At 45.9% G+C, this 21,464-nt stretch overlaps 1 pseudogene; it reads left to right on the forward strand.

Annotated features, from left to right (window-relative positions):
* Nucleotides 1-651: 651 nt before the first annotated feature.
* LOC145355159 (uncharacterized) overlaps nt 652-21,464 on the forward strand; it is a 54,442-nt pseudogene continuing 33,629 nt past the window's right edge.

The following is a 21,464-nucleotide window of genomic DNA, read 5'->3' on the forward strand; positions in this document are numbered from 1 at the left end:
ATAATATACTCACAAGCTTTCGGGGTTAGCCCCTTCGTCAGGTGAATGGAGAGTTCTGGCCTCAGACAGAGCATATAAAGCACAGACAGTTTAGAGATTACTGATTAGAGATTAGTAATCTCTAAACTGTCTGTGCTTTATATGCTCTGTCTGAGGCCAGAACTCTCCATTCACCTGACGAAGGGGCTAACCCCGAAAGCTTGTGAGTATATTATCAAATAAATAGGTTGGACTAAAACCTGGTGTTGTCAGACTTTTTACTAAGAAATTAGTATCCAGGGATGTGTAGGTTAGAGGGATGAGTGAGTATAATAAGTAGGAATATGGGGGTAGGGCCTGGGTGGGATTGTGTTGGGTACCGACTCCGTGGGCCGAAGGGCCTCTTTCTTGTCTGTAGGGTTCTATGTATTTGTAATTGGTTGAGACTATTAAATTCCAACCCGTTCAACAGGGAATTTTAACAACAGCAGAAACAGCAGGTATGAAGTATCAGAATGAATATGCCACTCCATCCCTGTTTCAGGAGTTTGGAGACTGAGCTCCGGATGTAAGGCGCCCGCAGCTCCCACAACCCCCCGCGCTGGTGAAACCGCTCTATTCACAGCGCGGGCGGGCGGCCCGGGACTGCGCATGTCCAAGAGGGAGGGGCCGATGCGCATGTCCAAGAGGGTGGGGAAAGATGCGCATGTGCGGAAGGTAGCCCACCCTCTGACCTTCACGCTGAGGCGTTTGGCCAATGGGAAGAGTCAGAGGACCGGAAGGACTCTGTGATCCTCCAGCCAATCAGAGGGCGGGCTTTGTGTGAATGAAGATTGAGCTTCAGACAGACTGAAACTTCCTCCTGTCTCCCACATCTGTGAGTAAAACACTTTCTTTACTCCCCCTTTCCATTTCTTTCCTCATTCTGGGGGGAAACTGGGGACTTGCAGCAACTGAAGGGAAAGGAAGTGAATCCAGGGAGGGAGCAGACTCTGGAGAGATTGGCCCAGGTCTCTCTCTCTCTCTTAAAGACATTGACATCCTTTACTCCCTCAGCCTGACACATTTATCTGTCTGGATAAAAGGATGGGCTCTTTCCAAATGTTCACAATTAAAGGACTGGTTTCCCCAGGAGGTGGATGATATTTAAGGGAACAGTAATTTAATAAAGTACAGAGATATGTCTGGGGGTGGCACAGTGGTTAGCGCTGCTGCTTCACAGCATCAGAAGTCTGGGTTCGATTCCCAGCTCGGGTCACCGTCTGTGTGGGGTTTGCACATTCTCCTCATGTCTGTGTGGGTTTCCTCTGGTTTCCTCCCACAGTCCAAAGATGTGCAGGTTAGGTTGATTGGCAATACTAAAAGTTGCCCCTTAGTGTCAGGGTAAATACATGGGGTTATGGGGATAGGGTCTGGGTGGGATTGTGATTGGTGCAGACTTGATGGGCCACTGTAGGATTCAATAATTCTGGTATTGTTGCATGGTACAGATTAGATATATTATTTATGGTTCTAAAATACTTTTAGTATTATTTCCAGTCTTGTAATATAGGTCTGTTATGTTATATATTGGGCGGCACAGTGGTTAGCACTGCTGCTTCACAGCTCCAGGGACCTGGGTTTGATTCCTGGCTCGGGTCACTGTCTGTGCAGAGTTTGCACATTCTCCTCGTGTCTGCGTGGGTTTCCTCCGGGTGCTCCGGTTTCCTCCCACAGTCTAAAGATGTGCGGGTTAAGTTGATTGGCCATGCTAGAAAATTGCCCCTTAGTGTCCAGGGATGCGTTGGATAGAGGGATTAATGGGTACAATATGTTGGGATATGGGGGTAGGGCCTGGGTGGGATTGTGTTCGGTGCAGACTCGATGGGCCGAAGGGCCTCTTTCTGCATTGTAGGGATTCTATGATATTTCCAGACATCTCCTTCCTGAGACAATTGTTAGTCTTTGGATTTCTCTTCCACAGCATCCAGTGGACACCGTGGATCACTGAATATATTCCAGAATGAGTTGGGCAGATTTTTAATTGACAAGGGTGTCGAGGCTTATGGGGAACAGACTTATGGGACAGAAGTTGGAAAGAAAGTTATGAGGAAGGATTTCTTCACTCAACGATGTGGTGAAGCTTTGGAATTCTCAACTCCTCAGAAATGTTGAGCCTCAGTCATCAACATTAAGTTAATATTGATTGGTTTTTAGATATTGAAGATATCAAGGGATATGGGTTTAGTGTGGGGAGGATGATGCTGAGGTTGATGAGCCAGTGGTTATGTTGAACGGCTTAAAGGTTTGATGGCCAAATGGCTGACCACAGCTCGTATTTGTTCTGGTCTTTTGTGTCCAGGACAGGAAGCAGTGATCTGTTAATCAGCCTGAATCAGCACTTTCAGGAGAATTGGGAGGGTGAATATTAGGTACAGCAGAGTGAGAATGGAAGGAGAGTGTATGGGATGGAGATTTATAGCTTTTGGGTCTGTACTCATTGGAGTTTAGAAGGCTGAGGGGGGATCTTATAGAGACGTATAAGGTAATGAAGGGGATGGATAGGGTAGAGGTAGAGAGATTCTTCCTGCTCAGAAAGGACATCAGGACTAGAGGGCACAGCCTCAAGATAAGGGGGATGTGGGGGGCAGTTTAGAACGGAGTTGAGGAGGAACTTCTTCACTCAAAGAGTGGTGAATCTCTGGAATTCTCTGCCCGTTGAAGTGGTGGAGGCTGCCTCGCTAAATATATTTAAGTCACGGGTAGATAAGTTTTTGGTAGGCAGGGGAATTAAGGGTTATGGGGAGAGAGCGGGAAAGTGGAACTGATCCACTTCAGATCAGCCATGATCTTATTGAATGGCAGGGCAGGCTCGAAGGGCTAGATGGCCTACTCCTGCTCCTATTTCTTATGTTCTTATGAGAGAGGAAAGAATGTTTCATAGAATCTAGAATTGTCTGTTCTGGATTTGTATCCTATACTGACAGTGTCTATTGTAAATTCCTTTTACAGAATATCAGAAGGGGAGAATTTGCAAACCTTTATTTCAACCAAAACCTGCTAAAGACACTTGATCCATTGCACTGTGATCATCATCAGCCTTTGAGTCTAGAAAGAGAAATGTTTCTCCCTTCTGTCTGCTTCAGAAAACTGTAAACATCAGTGTGACTGGAAAAGCACCGAGACTCACACCCCGCTGAGTGAGAGTGTTCCAGTGCAGTGAGTGTGGAAAGAGTTTTAACCAGGTACACAGCCTGAAAATACATCGCAGCACTCACAGCGGGGAGAGACTGTACCCGTGTTCTGTGTGAGATTTAACTGATTGTTTAACCTGGAGAGTCACAAGGACACTCACACCCTGGAGAAACCGTGGAAATGTGGGGGTTGTGGGAAGGGATTCAGGTTCCCTTCAGAACTGGAAATTCATCATCGCAGCCACACCGGGGAGAGGCCGTTCACCTGCTCTGTGTGCGGGAAGGGATTCACCCAGTCATCCCACCTGCTGAGGCACCAGGAGGTTCATAGTGGGGAGAGACCGTTCACTTGCTTGGTGTGTGGCAAGACGTTCAGTCAGTCCGCCAACCTGCAGACCCACCACCGCGTTCACACTGGGGAGAGGCCTTTCATCTGCTCCGAGTGTGGAAAGGGATTCAGCGACTTGTCTGCCATGAAGAGACACAAACGCATTCACACCGGGGAGAAACCGTTCGTCTGCTCTGACTGTGGGAAGGGGTTTACTCAGTTATCCAACTTGCAGACCCACCAGCGAGTTCACACCGGGGAGAGACCGTTTATTTGCTGCGTGTGTGGGAAAGAATTCATTGATTCATCTAATCTGCAGCGACACCAGCGAGTTCACACCGGGGAGAGGCCGTTCATCTGCTTTGTGTGTGGGAGAGGATTCACACAGTCGTCCAGCCTGCAGAGACACCAGCGAGTTCACAACTTATTCCAGGGGTTGGATTCTGCTGTTTTTGCTGCTGTTAATCACATCCAGGACTGAACCATGTTCATTCTGACAGTGGGTGAAGTGGGAGGGTTTCTTTCTGCTGGACTGGCCGGTCTCACAACTTTGCTTCCAGTGGGCTGCTGCTCTTTGAGCCTGGGAGAGCACATTTCCACTGAAACGATCCCGATGAAGGACATTTATTTAATCCTGGAGAGTAAATAGTGTTTTACTCCCGCTATCGGTAAATCTAAAGCAAATACGGAATCACATAAGTGTTACAGTGCAGAAGGAGGCCACTCAGCCAGTTGGGTCTGTGCCAGCTCTTCAAATGAGCATCATGACTTAGTGCCATTACCCTGCCTCTTTCCTGCACCTTGGTTCCATTCAAGTAAACCCTCTTGGATGCCTCAACTGAATCTGCCTCCACCACACTTCCAGGCTGTGTGTTCCAGACCCCAGTAGCTCACTGTGTGAAGAAGTTTCTTCCCACATCACATTGGCTTTATTTGATAATTAGTTTAAACCTATGCCTTCTCATCCTTGATCCTTTTTACGAGGGAGAACAGTGTCTCTCTATCTACTATCTATCTATAAGACCCTGGTAAGACCCCACTTGGAGTACTGAGCGCAGTTCTGGTCACCTCACTACAGGAAGGATGTGGAAGCTATTGAGAGGGTGCAGAGGAGATTTACAAGGATGTTGCCTGGATTGGGAGGCATGCCTTATGAAGATAGGTTGAGGGAGCTAGGTCTCTTCTCCCTGGAGAGATGAAGGTTGAGAGGCGACCTGATAGAGGTTTATAAAATGTTGAGAGGTATCGATAGGGTGGATTCTCGGAGGCTATTTCCCAGGGCTGAAATGGTCGCTACAAGAGGACACAGGTTTAAGGTGCTGGGGAGCAGGTACAGAGGAGATGTCAGGGGTAAGTTTTTCACTCAGAGGGTGGTGAGTGAGTGGAATCGGCTGCCATCAGTGGTGGTAGAGGCGAACTTGCTGGGGTCTTTTAAAAGACTTCTGGATGAGTACATGGGATTTAATGGGATTGAGAGTTATAGATAGGCCTGGTAGGTATGGATATGATCGGTGCAAGTTGTGGGCTGAAGGGCCTGTTTGTGCTGTAGTGTTCTATGTTCTACTCTGTCCAGCCCAGTTATCATTTTGAAGATCACTATCAAATCTTCTCTCAGCCGCCTTTTCTCCCAGGAGACCAGCCCCACCCTTCCCAATCCATCCGCCATCCATTCCAATGAGGAAAGGCTAGGGGACTTGAGGTTGTTTTCGTTCGAGAGAAGAAGGTTAAAAGGTGACCTGATTGAGGCATACAAGATGATCAGAGGGTTAGATAGGGTGGACAGTGAGAGCCTTTTTCCTCGGATGGTGATGGCTAACACGAGGGGACACAGCTTTAAACTGAGGGGGGGTAATTATAGGATGATGTCAGAGGTAGGTTCTTTACTCAGAGGGTAGTAAGGGCGTGGAATGTCCTGCCTGCGGCAGTTGTGGACTCGCCAACTTTAAGGGCGTTCAAATGGTCAGTGGATAGGCATATGGATAACATTGGAATAGTTTAGGTTAGAAGGTCATTAGGTTGGTTCCACTGGTCAGCACAACATCGAGGGCCGAAGGGCCTGGACTGCGCTGTAATGTTCTATCCTCATAACTGAAGTTTATCATCCCCGGAACCATCCTTATCTTCTGCACTCTCTCCAATATGTTCACACCTTTTCTATAGTGTGGCACCTAGAACTGTACACAATACTCTAGCTGAGGTCTGATTGGGTTTTGTATAATTTCAGCATAACCTCCTTATTCTTGATGTCAGCATTGGACTGCGATGGGCACAGTAAGAAGTCTCACAACACCAGGTTAAAATCCAACAGGTTTATTTGGAATCACGAGCTTTTGGAGCACTGCCCCTTCATCAGACGAATGGCATATATAGACAAAGACACAACTCTGAGATAATGGTTGGAATGGGAGTCTTTTCAAGTAATCAAGTGTTTACAGGTGGAGAGAGGGATAATCACACCTTAAAGAGGTGTGAATTGTCTCAAGCCCGGACAGTTAGGAGGATTTTGCAAGCCCAGGCCAAATGGTTACATGTAGTGTGACATGAATGCAAGATCCCGGTTGAGGCCATCCTCGTGTGTGCGGAACTTGGCTATCAGTTTTTGCTCGACGATTCTTCGTGTGTCTTGAAGACCGCCTTGGAGAAAACGTTTACCCGCAGATTGGAGGCTGAATGCCCGTGACTGCTGATGTGTTCCCCGACTGGAAGGGAACAGTCCTGCCTGGCGATTGTTGCATCCATCCATGGTCGTAGCATCTGCATAGCCTCGCCGATGTCTCATGCCTTGGGATGTCCGTGCTCCAGTACTTTGTGTTCTTATTTATCTGTCGAGAGAAACCTTTGAAATTTTAATTCGCAGGTTTTAAGTCGGTCCACCTTGTTGTCCAACGAGGGGCATACACGCGATGGGTCGTACTTGGGCTGCTCTTGAATGTTCGAGATTGGCCTAGTGCTTCATGTTGTTAGTGTGTGCTTAAACTGGACCAGATACTGGGCAACACGACAGCTCAGTGACTATCACTGTTTGCTGTGCAGACACATGGATTTGGGCCGGTGTCTGTGGGAGTTTGCGCATTCTCCCCGTGCTTGCGTGGGTTTTCTCCGGGTGCTCTGGTTTCCTCCCACACCCCAAAGATGTGCTGTTAGGCTGATTGGAAGTAATAAACCGTCCCTAAGTTAGTTTCCCTCAATGTGGATGGCCATAAAACAATAGATAAGGGTCATGGGTGGAGAGGGTAATGTTAAAATGGCGGCACGGGCTCGTTGGGCCGAAGGGCCTGTTTCCCGGGCTGTTTTTGTTCTTTGTTCTTTGAAATTCCCATTTATGTTGGCTCCCTGTCTTCACTTGTGTAATGTGCTTTTCCCCTCCAGTCAGAACCTTCTGTATTCTTCTTAGTTCTCAACTGTATTTTCCAACTGTCATCAATATATTTTTTCTTCCTTATCTTAATTTCTATCTCCTTTCTCATTCCAGGAAGCTTTGGATTTATTTATCCTTTCCTTCTCTCCTTTTTAAGGAAAAGACGTTGCCTGTGTCTGGACCATTGCTGATTTGAGGGTAGCCCAATGTTCATGTGTATATTGGCTCTTCCTGCCAATTTTTCGTCCCAATCTAAACTGCCCCACACTGCCCTTTCCCCATTTAAATTGGCTCACCCCGAGTTAATTATTCTGCCTGTTCACTATCCTTTTTTGATTATCATTCCAAACCTTATTATGATCACTGTTTCCTAAATAGAAATCATAGAACCCTGCAGTGCAGAAAAAGGCCCTTCGGCCCATCGAGTCTGCACCGAACGCAATCCCACCCAGGCCCTCCCCCCAATATCCCTACATATTATACCCACTAATCCCTCCATCCTAGACATTAAGGGCCAATTTCTTAGCATGGCCAATCAACCTAACCCGCGCATCTTTGGACTCTGGGAGGAAACCAGAGCACCCGGAGGAAACCCACGCAGACACGGGGATAATGTGCAAACTCCACGCAGACAGTGACCCGAGCCGGGAATCGAACCCAGGTCCTTGGAGCTGTGAAGCAGCAGCGCTAACCCACTGTGCCCACACTGATCTACTTGGCTCACCTCATTTTTACTAACTTATGTCCAACAGTGCATCCTTTCTTGTTCGATTGGACACATACTGATTGAGAAAATGTTCCTGAATACAGTCTTGAAGTTTAGTCCCCGTCCACATTTAGGCAATTAAAGTCCCCCATTAAAACTATGATGTTTGCATTTCTGTGTAACTTCCCTACAGATTTGTTCTTCTATGTTCTCCCTAGTTGGTGGTCTGTAGACTACACGTGCAACGTAATTACACCCATTTTGTTTTTTTAGCTCGAACCACATTGATTCCGTCCTTGAAAACTCTGAGACATCCTCTTTCTGCCAAACCGTGGTGCTCTCCCTATCCAATACTGCCACCTCTGTTCCTTTCCTCTCCGAGCACCTTGTACCCAGACCTCACAGCGCCAGCGTTCAATTCCAGCTTCGGGTCACTTTGGTTTGGAGTTTGCATGTTCTCCTCGTGTCTGCCTGGGTTTCCTTCAGGAGCTCTTGTTTCCTCCCATACTCCAAAGGTTAGGTAGATTGGCCGTGGTAAATTAGTGCCAGGGGATTGAGCAGGGTAAATACTTGGGGTTACAGAGATAGGGTCTGGGTGGGATTGTTGTTGGTACAGGCTGAATGGCACTGTCGCAATTCTATGAATATTTAATACCCAATCCTGGCCTTCCTTGAGCCAGGGTTTCTCTTATCACCACACCAAATTTCTACAATGCAATCTGTGCCTGTAACTCTCCGATCTTATCTACTATTCTCCGTGCATTCACACACATGCACAGTAACGCTCATTTAGAAATCATTACATTTCCCCCTTGCTCCAATTTTCCTGATAAATGTGCCATTTACACGTCCAAGCAGCGGGCGATCGAGGGGGCCATCCATCCTGACTGTCCCTCCACCGTGGATATGTCCGTGGCCTGGAGGGGGAGCATGTGGTGTCCACGCCTTATGCGCCCACTGGGCACCGCAGGGGACTGGGATGCATTATTGGCCCTAATAATCATACTTTAATTTGACGTTTTTAAGTTTCCTTTGTACTTTGATTTTGTTCGGGCTGTTCCCCCTTTTGGGGAGCTGCCCCTTTTATTTTGTCCTGATTTAACTTGAGTTTGTTTATTTGGTTTGAACTTAAAAGAGGCCAACTTCACTGACTAACAGACAAATCTCGATACTAATGCTTTCTGTCTCTCCCAGTATTTTGTGTATCATGGTGTCTATCTCTAACATTGCCTCTTGGTTCCCACGTCTCTGCTGAGTTAGCTTAAAGTGCCCCAACAACACCGGCAAAGCGACCACAAGGAACTCAGTCCCAGCTTTGTTCAAGTTAGAAGTGGCGTCATAGGATCGTAAAGAGTGCTTTTGGTACATTGGCCTTTATAAATCGGAGTATCGAGTATAAAAGTTGGAGTGTTATGGTAAGGTTATATAAGGCATTGGTGAGGCCGAATTTAGAGTATGGTGTACAGTTTTGGTCACCTAGTTACAGGAAGGAGGTAAATAAGGTTGAAAGAGTGCAGAGAAGGTTCACAAGGATGTTGCCGGGACTTGAGAAGCTGAGAGATTGAATAGGTTCGGACTTTATTCCCTGGAGAATGAGGGGAGATTTGATAGAGGTGTATAAGGTGAGATGGGTATCAATAGAGTGAATGCAAGCAGGCTTTTTCCACTGAGGCTAGGGGAGAAAAAAACCCAGAGGGCATGGGTTAAGGGTGAAAGGAGAAAAGTTTAAAGGGAATATTAGGAGGGGTTCTTCACACAGAGAGTGGTGGGAGTGTGGAATGAGCTGCTGGATAAATGCATTTTAACATTTAAGAAAAACTTGGACAGGTTCATGGATGAGAGGGGTGTGGAGGGATATGGTCCAAGTGCAGGTCAGTGGGACAAGGCAAAAAATGGTTCGGCACAAACAAGAAGGGCCAAAAGGCCAGTTTCTGAGCTGTAGTTTTCTCTGGTTCTAGGTGCAACCTGCCCAGCTTGTACAGGTGTCATCTCCCCAGAACCAGTCCTAGTGTCCCAGGAATCTAAAGCCCTCCCTCCTGCACCCTCATTCATAGAAGATAGGAGCAGGAGGGAGCTTTTCGAACCTGTTCCACCATTCATTACGATCATGGCTGATCATCCAACTCAATAGCCTAATTCTGCTTTCTCCCCATAATCTTTGATCCCTTTCGCCCCAAGTGCTATATCCGGCTGCCTCTTGAATACATTCAATGTTTTGGTATCAACTACTCCCTGTGGTAATGAATTCCACAGGCTCACCACTCTTTGGGTGAAGAAATGTCTCCTCTCTCCCAAGTGCTGACCCTGAATCTTCAGACTGTGACCCCTGGTTCTGGACTCCTTCACCATTGGGAATACCCTCCCTCCATGGACCCTGTCTGCCTTATTCATCTGCCTTATCCTCCTATTTCGGAGCTTATTTTCACAGGGAGTAATCCAGAGATTTGTATTGGATATATTGGCCTTGGAGGGAGTGCGGAGGGAGTGCAGAGGAAGTTCACTAGGCTGATACCGGAGATGAGGGGGTTGGACTATGAAGAGTACAGACTGGGTCTGTACTCGTTGGAGTTTAGAAGGATGAGGGGGGATCTTATAGAGACGTATAAGATAATGAAAGGGATGGATAGGGTAGAGGTAGAGAGATTCTTCCCGCTTAGAAAGGACAGCAGGACTAGAGGGCACAGCCTCAAGATAAGTGGGGGGGCAGTTTAGATCGGAGTTGAGGAGGAACTTCTTCACTCAAAGCGTGGTGAATCTCTGGAATTCTCTGCCCGCTGAAGTGGTGGAGGTTACCTCGCTAAATATATTTAAGACACGGGTAGATAGGTTTCTGATAGACAAGGGAATTAAGGGTTATGGGGAGAAAGCAGGAAAGTGGAACTGATCCACTTCAGATCAGCCATGATCTTATTGAATGGCGGGGCAGGCTTCTTCACCACCTTCTCCGCCTGCATTGCCACGTATAAGGATCTGTGGACTTGCACACCCAGATCCCTCTGTGTTTATACTCCTGATGATTCTGCCATTTATTGTATAGCTCCCCCCCCGCATTAGATCTACCGAAATGCATCAGTTTGCATCTATTTGGATCAAATTCCATCTGTCATTTCTCCACTCAATTTTCCAGCCTATCTATATCCTGCTATATTCTCTGACAATGTTCATCATTGTCCGCAACTCCAGCAATCTTTGGGTCACCCACAAACTTACTTATCAGACCAGTTACATTTTTTTTCCAAATCACTTATATCACAAACAGCAGAGGTCCCAGGACAGAGCCCTGCGGAACACCATTAGTCACAGACCTCCAATCAGAAAAAGACCCCTCCACTACTACCCTCTGTCTTCAATAGCCAAGCCAGTTCTGTACCAATCTAGCTAGTTCACCTTTGATCCTGTGAGATTTAACCTTTTGCACCAGCCTGTCATGAGGGACCTTGTCAAATGCTTTACTAAAATCCATATAGATGACATCCACTGCCCTTCCCTCGTCAAATCATTTTGTCACCTCCTCAAAAAAACTTAACCAAATTTGTGAGGCCCAAAGAAGGAAAATCTGATAGGTTAGTGAAATTTTCAATCATTTAAGACACTGACAGAACAATTAATATTGAAGTATTAAATCAGATGTATAAGCTAACAAGAGAGCAGTTTACACATATGTAGAATGCAGTAAGAGATTGAAACAAGTTGTAATGATTTAAGACATGTATTTCGTAAAATCAGTGTACACTTTAGCCAAAGGCAAATTGTCACAATGCATGATGGTAAAGGAGCATTAGGACAGAGACCACGTTCTGAGGTAAGAATGGGGCCTTAGAAATGTCCAAGTTTTATCTGTAAAGTACCTGCTAGTATACTACATAATCGAACGTCACAAATAGGGTTTCTTTCACTGTACAGATAAGACGGATACTTGCCCAGACAAGGGATCGTGCGTCAATCTAGTTTGGCCGTGACCTGAAGGGGAACTCGTGGGAACGTTCGCTTTGAACTTTGTGGCTAGAATCTGGGGTTGCTAGGTAACAGAGGAAGTTAGTTTAGCCAAGAAGGGGTAGAGATTAGAAATATCCAGATTTAGTGGACCAATGAAAGACCATTATGCTTGAAGGTAAGATGCAATTGGCTGAAGTATGTGGCAAGTGTTATTAATTTATGCATATTGACACTGATTGATTTAAATGAAAGGTGGATGAATCTGATCAGTCAAATCTAGAACTTTTGAATTGTATACATCAGAATTCATCGGAGTGGTCTAGCTGCTTTATCTCTGGAGGATAGCAATCACTGGTTAAATAAATGATACCTCTTTCAACTGAGACATTGGCTTCATGAGTCTTGTATTGTCTGAAGTTTCAATGATAGCTAGCCAACTCACAAAAACCTCAATTACACTGCTGTATTGCTGTATGACTCTATTATGGAAGATACCGGCGCTGGACTGGGGTAAACACAGTAAGAAGTCTCACGACACCAGGTTAAAGTCCAACCAGTTTATTTGTTAGTAAACCCACAAGCTTTTGGAAACACTGTAAGGTGACCTGACAGAGGAACAGCACTTAATGGATAATTAATAAATTATTTAATAAATTCTAGATTTAATGAAGGGGATGGATAGGGTAGAGGTAGAGAGATTCTTCCTGCTTAGAAAGGACAGCAGAACTAGAGGGCACAGCCTCAAAATAAGGGGGGGACAGTTTAGATCAGAGTTGAGGAGGAACTTCTTCACTCAATGGGTGGTGAATCTCTGGAATTCTCTGCCCATTGAAGTAGTGGAGGCTACCTCGCTAAATATATTTAAGTCACGGGTAGATAGGTTTCTGATAGACAAGGGAATTAGGGGTTTGGGGGGGGGAAAGTGGAACTGATCCACTTCAGATCAGCCATGATCTTATTGATATGATAGGATTTATAGTTATTTGGAGAGTAATGAATTGATTGGAGATAGTCATCATGGTTTTGTAGCGGGAAGGTCGTGCCTTACTAACCTTATTGAGTTCTTTGAGAAGGTGACCAAAGAGGTGGATAGGGGTAAGGCAGTAGATGTGGTATATATGGATTTTAGTAAGGCGTTTGATAAGGTTCACCATGGTAGGCTTCTGCAGAAAATGCAGATGTATGGGATTGGTGGTAATTTAGGTACTTGGATCAGGAATTGGTTAGCAGATAGGAGACAGAGGGTGGTGGTTGATGGTAATTATTCATCATGGAGTTCGGTTACGAGTGGTGTGCCTCAGGGATCTGTTTTGGGGCCACTGCTGTTTGTAATCTTTATTAATGATCTGGATGAGGGTATAGTTGGGTGGATTAGTAAGTTTGCTGATGACACCAAAGTCGGAGGTGTGGTAGATTGTGAGGAAGGGTGTCGAAGTTTGCAGGGTGACTTGGACAGGTTGCAGAGCTGGGCCGCGAGGTGGCGGATGGAGTTTAATGCGGAGAAGTGTGAGGTAATCCATTTCGGTAGGAATAACAGATGTGTTGAGTATAGGGCTAACGGGAGGACTTTGAATAGAGTGGAGGAGCAGAGGGATCTAGGTGTATGTGTACATAGATCCCTGAAAGTTGGGAATCAAGTAGATAAGGTTGTTAAGAAGGCGTACGGTGTCTTGGCGTTTATTGGTAGGGGGATTGAATTTAGGAGTCGCAGCGTCATGTTGCAACTGTACACAACTCTGGTGCGGCCGCACTTGGAGTACTGTGTGCAGTTCTGGTCCCCACATTACAGGAAGGATGTGGAGGCTTTGGAGAGGGTGCAGAAGAGGTTTACCAGGATGTTGCCTGGTATGGAGGGGAGGTCCTATGAGGAGAGACTGAGGGATTTGGGGTTGTTTTCGTTGGAAAGAAGGCGGCTAAGAGGGGATCTTATAGAAACATATAAGATGATTAGAGGTTTAGATAGGGTGGATGGTGATAGCCTGTTTCCTCGGATGGAGAAAGCTAGCACGAGGGGGCATGGCTTTAAATTAAGGGGGGGTAGTTATAGGACGGATGTCAGGGGCAGGTTCTTTACCCAGAGGGTGGTGAGGGACTGGAATGCCCTGCCTGCTGCAGTTGTAAATGCGCCTAGTTTGGGGGCGTTTAAGAGATTGGTGGATAGGTTTATGGACGAAAAGGGATTGGTTTAGATTAGTGGGTCAATGTTTTTTTTTAAAAATAAGACTGGTCGGCGCAACATCGTGGGCCGAAGGGCCTGTTCCGCGCTGTAGCGTTCTATGTTCTATGTTCTATGAATGGCGGGGCAAGCTCGAAGGGCTAGATGGACTCCTGCTCCTATTTCTTATGTTCTTATTGTTGTGAGACTTCTTACTCTATTATTGAAGCCATTGCAAAATTTATTATGTGTGAAACAATCATAGGACTGGATAACTGAGTGTGAGAAAGCATCCAAAGATGTCAAAGATGCGCTGCATATGTCTGAAGGATTGGTTCATTTTAATCTGAAGCCATCATTACTGCTTGCTCGCAATGCTTCATCTTATGGATCTTCCTTTCACGTACCACGCCTTTTGGAAAAACGATGACCTTTGCTGCACATACTCTGACTAGTGTAAGCTCAGATAGAAAATGAAGCATTGAATTAAATTTTGGAGTCCAAAGATTTTATGATTATTTATCTGGTCATCGTATCACATTATTGACCAATCGTCGACGCTTAATGATTCTTGTTAGATCTTATACCTTTGTTCGCTTCCAGCTGATTGCTTTCTGATCTTATCTGAACACTCCAATGATATAAAGTATCAGAGCACTGTGCTAATGCTGATGCATTGCCAGGCTTAATCTATTGAGCAGATACCATCAAATAGTTTTGCTAATATTCTTTATTTTCCTCTAGTTGCCTGTGACAGTTTCTCAAGTTCAGGGACGTAGCAGAAATGATACCATGGATGGGGAAGGTGATGGATCTAGTTTTGAAAAGAATAGCTGGAGCGCATCATTTGCATCCTGATTTGTAACCATATGTGTCAAGAAAGCTTGATTTGACAATCCAATGTGGGTGCCTACTGGGGGGAATCTGAGTGATCATTTATAGAATCCTACAGTGCAGAAGGAGACCATTCAGCCCATCGGGTCTGCACCGACCACAATCCCTATCCCCCATGCATTTACCCTAGCTAGTTCCCCCTGACATTAAGTGGCAATTTAGCCTGGCCAATCCACCTAAAATGCACATCTTTGGACTGTTCAAGGAAAAACAGAAAGAAATCCCACAACACCAGTTCAAAGTCCAAACAGGTTTATTTTGTAGCAAAAGCCGCAAGCTTTCGGGACAGCCCATCCCTTCGTCAGGTGTTCGAGGAAACCAGAGCACCCAGTGGAAACCCATGCAGACATGGGGAGAATGTGCAAACTCCACATAGATAGTGACCCAAGCTGGAAATCGAACCTGGGTCCCTGGCACTGTGAGGCAGCAATGTGCCACCATTCCTCCTTGTCTGTGTGGAATAGTTATTGAACAAATACATGAAGAACATCCTGGTATAGTCCAGATGAAGGAAATAGCACATAGTTATTTTTGGTGACGGGTCTGGATGCTCAGATTGAAGAAAAACAAGTGTTAAAATATTGAGTCTTGCGCATTAAATTAATGCAGTTTAACTTGTATTGTTCACGAGAAATCGCTATTTCACATTGTGCAATTTATGAGTGGCACAGTAGCACAATGGTTAGCACTGCTGCTTCACAGCTCCAGGGTCCTGGGTTCGATTCCCAGCTCGGGTCACTGTCTGAGTGGAGTTTGCACATTCTCCTTGTGTCTGCGTGGGTTTCCTCCCACAGTCCAAAGATGTGCGGGTTAGGTTGATTGGCCGTGCTAAGAAATTGTCCCTTAGTGTCCAGGGATGTGTAGGTTAGAGGCGTTAGTGGGTCGGATATGGGGGTAGGGACTGGGTGGGAATGTGTTCGGTGCAGACTCGATGGGCTGAAGGGCCTCTTTCTGCGCTGTAGGATTCTATGATCTTAATTTAGTAAGCTTAGAATGAAGCTTTGTAATAAGCTTTTGGAATTCTTTGAAAAGGAAAGTAAAATCACCACTGCCCCAGATGCCTATAGGCTCCTCTCCTCTTTGCAGAGGAGCGCTGATTGATGATGATTTAACTCAAGGATCGCCACACCTCAGACAAGGGGCAAGGTTGAGAAGATGAAGCCTTAATGAACAACCTCAGCCTGTACAGGAATTGCACCATCAGCGTTGGCATTACTCTACCTCCCTAACCAGTCAGCTAGCCAACTGAGCTAAACTGATAGCTGTTAGTTGAATGTACTGTTATACCAATCACCTTAAATCACTGCACTGTATTTTAAGCTTTTAAGTAAATTAACTCATTTCACACAGAAGAGAGGAGTAATTGTAACCTGCAAATAACTTACCCAAAACATAAACACCATATTCCCCTATTCTGAACAGATAGGCAAAGGCGATAACAAAGCATTTTTTAATCTTAGCAAGAAGTAACAGACACACACTTGAATGAGAGGGCGGGTCCCATAAGTGACTGATATCTCAGACAGCCAGTCAGGGGGAGTATGGGATCCCCGAGTTTATTTGGTTTAGTTTACCTGGTTTTGCACAAAATCAGGGACAAAGGGAAATGATACCAGTCGATGACCCTCGAGAAACAAATTAGATATGGATAAGAACATAAGAAATAGGAACAGGAGTAGGCCATCTAGCCCTTCGAGCCTGCCCCGCCATTCAATAAGATCATGGCTGATCTGTCGTGGCTCAGTTCCACATTCCCGCCCTCTCCCCATAACCCTTAATCCCCTCGCTTATCAAAAACCCATCAACCCGCGTCTTAAAAATATTTAGCGAGGTAGCCTCCACCACTGCAACGGGCAGAGAATTCCAGAGATTCACCACCCTTTGAGTGAAGAAGTTCCTCCTCAACGCCGTTCTAAACCGCCCCCCCCCCCTTTATCTTGAGGCTGTGCCCTCTAGTCCTACTATCTTTCTGAGCGGGAAGAGCCTCTCCACCTCTATCCTATCCATCCCATTCATCATCTTATACGTCTCAATGAGATCTCCCCTCATTCTTCTAAACTCTAATGAGTACAAGCCTAGTTTATTCAGCCTCTCCTCATAGCTCAACCCCCTCAACTCCGGTATCAGCCTCGTAAACCTCCTCTGCACTCCCTCCAAGGCCAAAATATCCTTGCGTAAGTACGGCGACCAAAACACGATTGCCCAATAACACGATCATGTCCAATAACACGATTTATCAGACTGTGGAATGTGGCTGCAATTAGATAATAAGCAGCAACTTTCACCGACCAAGGTGCACATTGCGTATAGAACTGAAGTCTGTTTGTAGTGCCTGCTGTCCAAAAGAACGTGGTTAAGGGAGAGGTGTCTGTAACATCATGTTGGCCTTCTAAACGAATACAGCCCAGTCTATTTAGTCTCGCTTCATAGTCCAACCCCCTCATCTCCGGTATCAGCCTAGTGAACCTCCTCTGCACTCCCTCCAAGGCCAAAATATCCTTCCGCAAGTGCGGTGACCAAAACTGCACACAGTACTCCAGCTGCGGCCTCACCAGTGCCCTATACAGTTGCAGCAAGACCTCCCTACTTTTATATTCACCACTTGAATTATTCTTTCTTGCCATATGGTTAAGCCACAGGAACCTGGTGTGATGTCCAATACAAGCTGGACGACCAGCCCCTTTCCTCTGATAAGGTATTTTAGTCTTCTGGACTCAACATTGAATTCAACGATTTCACACCCTGAACTCTCTCCATTTTGATTTTTTTTTGCCGAGTGCCAGTCTGCATCTCGTTTTCATGTTACATAAGAAATAGGAGCAGGAGTAGGCCATCTAGCCCTTCGAGACTGCCCTGCCATTCAATAAGATCATGGCTGATCTGAAGTGGATCAGTTCCACTTTCCCGCTTTCTCCCCATAACCCTTAATCCCCTTGTTTATCAGAAACCTATCTACCTGTGACTTAAATATATTCAGTGAGGTAGCCTCCACCACTTCATTGGGCAGAGAATTCCAGAGATTCACCACCCTTTGAGTGAAGAAGTTCCTCCTCAACTCTGTTCTAAACCGCCCCCCCGCCCCTTATCTTGAGGCTGTGCCCTCTAGTCCTGCTGTCCTTTCTAAGCAGGAAGAATCTCTCTACCTCTACCCTATCCATCCCTTTCATTATCTTATATGTCTCTATAAGATCCCCCCTCATCCCTCTAAACTCCAACGAGTACAGACCCAGTCTATTTAATCTCTCTTCATAGTCCAACCCCCACATCTCCGGTATCTGCCTAGTGAACCTCCTCTGCACTCCCTCCAAGGCCAAAATATCCTTGTGCAAATGCGGCAACCAAAACTGCACACAGTACTCCAGCTGCGGCCTCACCAGTGCCCTGTACAGTTGCAGCAAGACCTCCCTGCTTTTATATTCTATCCCCCTTGCTATAAAGGCCAGTATACCATTCGCCCTCTTGAGTTTGCGCATTCTCCCTGTGGTTGCGTGGGTTTCCTCCAGCTGCTCTGGTTTCCTCCCACACCCCAAAGATGTGCTGTTAGGCTGATTGGTGTAACAAACTGTCCCTGAATTATTCTCCCCTAAATCTGGTTTCCAATGAGGGTACTCACCATAGACACGGGTCAAGGGAGGTGGAGGAAAAATGCATTGTTAAGATGGCGGCGTGGGCTCGTTGGGCCGAAGGGCCTGTTTCCCATGCTGTGTTGTTCTTTGTTCTTGATCACCTGCAGACTGGGTTTTTGTGACTCATGCACAAGGACCCCCAGGTCCCTCTGCACCGTAGCATGCTGCAGTTTTTTACCCTTTAAATAGTAATCCCTCCTACTATTATTTCTGCCAAAGTGGATAACCTCACACTTGCTAACATTATACTCCATCTGCCAGGTCCTCGCCCACTCGCTCAGCCTATCCAGATCCCTCTGCAGACTTTCCACACGCTCCACGCAATTTGCTTTTCCACTCATCTTCGTGTCATCAGCAAATGTTGTCACCCTACACTCAGCCCCCTCCTCCAGATCATCTATATAAATGGTAAATAGCTGAGGCCCCAGCACTGATCCCTGCGGCACTCTAGTCACCAACCACCAATCAGAATAGCACCCATTGATACCAACTCTCTGCTTCCTATTAGACAGCCAGTCCTCTATCCACGCTAACACCTTACCCCCAACTCCATACACCCTAACCTTGTGAAGCAACCTTTTGTGAGGCACCTTATCAAACGCCTTCTGAAAATCGAGAAACACCACATCCACCGGTTCCCCACCATCTACCGCACTAGTCACATCCTCGTAGAATTCCAATAAATTCGTCAAACACGACTTCCCCTTAATGAATCCGTGCTGCGTCTGCTCTATCAAACCATTCCTTTCCAGGTGCCTCACTATTTCTTCTTTGATGACGGATTCAAGCATTTTTCCAACTAAAACTAACCGGTCTATAATTCCCTGCCTTTTGTCTGCTACCTTTTTTAAACAGCGGCGTAACATTAGCCGTTTTCCAATCTTCCAGCACTTCCCTGGAATCCAGCGAATTTTGGTTAATAATCACTAAGGCATCCGCTATCACCTCTGCCATTTCCTTCGGACCCCTGGGAAGCATTCCGTCCGGTCCTGGGGACTTGTTTTTTTTGCTTCCAGGCAGAGCTGTCCTTTATTAGGTTACAGAATCCCTACAGTGCAGAAGGAGGCCATTTGGCCTATCAAGTCTGCACAGATCACACTCCCACCCAGGCCCTACCCCCATAACCCCAGACATTTACTCTCCTGGTTCCCCCGACACTAAGGGGCAACTTAGCATGGCCAATCCACCTAACCCGCACATCTTTGATCTGTGGGAGGAAACCGGAGCACCTGGAGGAAACCCATGCAGACACAACGAGAATGTGCAAACTCCACACAGACAGTGACCCGAGCTGAATCCAGTCTGTATATTCCACACATTGTTAATCCAGTCATAGAGACATATATCTGTCTGGCAGCCTGCATGGAGATTCTCAGCTCCCTCTGTCCAGGATAAGACAGTAAGAAGTCTCACCACACCAGGGTAAAGTCCAACAGGTTTATTTAGTAGCAAATGCCACTAGCTTTCAGAACTGGCTGTTCACTGATTTTGATTCAGGGTTAGACAGTACTTTTTCCAAATTTGCAGATGATATTAAAATAGCTGTATAGTGAATTGCAATGAGGAATTAAGAAATATACAAATGGATAGTTTGGTAAGTGGGCCAAAATGTGGCGGATGGAGTTTAACGTAGATAATTTGATTTATTATTGTCACGTGTGTCAGTATATGAAAAGTATTCTTTCTTGCGCGCTGCACAGACAAAGCACACCGTACATAGAGAAGGAAAAGAGAGTGCAGAATATAATGTTACAGTCATAGCTAGGGTGTGGAGAAAGATCAACTTAATGCAAACTAGGTCCATTCAAAAGTCTAACGGCAGCATGAAAGAAGCTATTCTTGAGTCGGTCAGTACATGACCTCAGACTTTTGTATCTTTTTCCCAACAGAAGAAGGTTGAAGAGAGTATGTCCGGGGTGCGTGGGGTCCTTAATTATGTTGGCTGCTTTGCCGAAACAGAGGGAGGTGTAGACAATATTAATGGATGGGAGGCTGGTGTACGTGATGGATTGGGCTATATTCATGACATTTTGTAGTTTCTTGTGATCTTGGGCAGAGCAGGAGCCCAGACCAAGCTGTGATACAACCAGAAAGAATGCTTTCTATGGTGCATCTGTAAAGGCTCGTGAGGATCATAGCTGACATACCAAATTTCCTTAATCTTCTGAGGAACGAGAGACATTGGTGGGGCTTTCTTAACTATAGTGTCAGCATGGAGGGGCCAGGACAGGTTGTTGGTGATCTGGACACCTAAAAAGTTGAAGCTCGCAACTATTTCTACTTAGTCCCCATTGATGTAGACAGGGGCATGTTCTCCTTTAAGCTTCCTGTCGTCAATGACTATCTCCTTCGTTTTGTTGACATCGATGGACAGATTATTGTCATCGCACCAGTTCACCAGATTCTCTATCTCGTTCCCGTACTCCGTCTCATCATTGTTTGAGATCCAACCCACTGTAGTGGTATCATCAGCAAACTTGAAAATCGAGCTGGAGGGGAATTTGACCACACAGTCATAGGTGTATACTGAGTATAGGAAGGGACTGAGGACACAGCCCTGTGGGGCACTGGTATTGAGGATGGTTGTGGAGGAGGTGTTGTTACCTATCCTTACACATTGTGGTGAGTGGGTTAGGAAGTTCAATATCTAATTGCAGAGGAAGATGAGCCCCAGGCCATGGAGTATAGAGATCAGTTTTGTAAGAATAATGGTGTTGAATGTTGAGCTATAGTTTGACATAGGTGTTTTTGTTATCTACATGTTCCAGGGTTGAGTGCAGGACCAGGGAGATGGTGTCTGCTGTTGCAATAGTAGGCAAACTATAATGGATCCAGGCAATCCGGGAGACTGGAACTGATTCGTACCATGACTAACCTTTCGAAGAACTTAATAATGATGGATGTCAGAGCCACCAGCCGATACTCATTAAAGCACACTGCTTGGCTTTTCTTTGTACCGGGACGATGGTCATCTTCTTGAAGCAGATAGGGAGCTCAGGTTGTTGTAAAGAGAGGTTGAAGATGTCTGCGAATACCCCTGCCAGCTGATCTGTGCAGGCTTTGTGGTGCATCAGTGCAGAGGGATCTGGGCGTCCTTGTGTATAAGTTGCACAAAGCTGATCTGGGTGTCCTTGTGGATAAGTTACACAAAACTAAGGTGCAGTACAGTAAGAAAACAAATGTAATTTTGGCATTTATAGCGAAAGGAATAGAGTATAAACGTAAAGAGATGTTGCTGCAATTATACAAGGCATTGGTGATACTTACTTTGAGTACTGTGTACAATTATTTCCCCTTATGTGAGGAAGG

Source organism: Carcharhinus amblyrhynchos, chromosome 18, assembly GCF_965287045.1.
Source record: "Carcharhinus amblyrhynchos chromosome 18, sCarAmb.v2.hapA, whole genome shotgun sequence".
Taxonomy (NCBI): domain Eukaryota; kingdom Metazoa; phylum Chordata; class Chondrichthyes; order Carcharhiniformes; family Carcharhinidae; genus Carcharhinus; species Carcharhinus amblyrhynchos.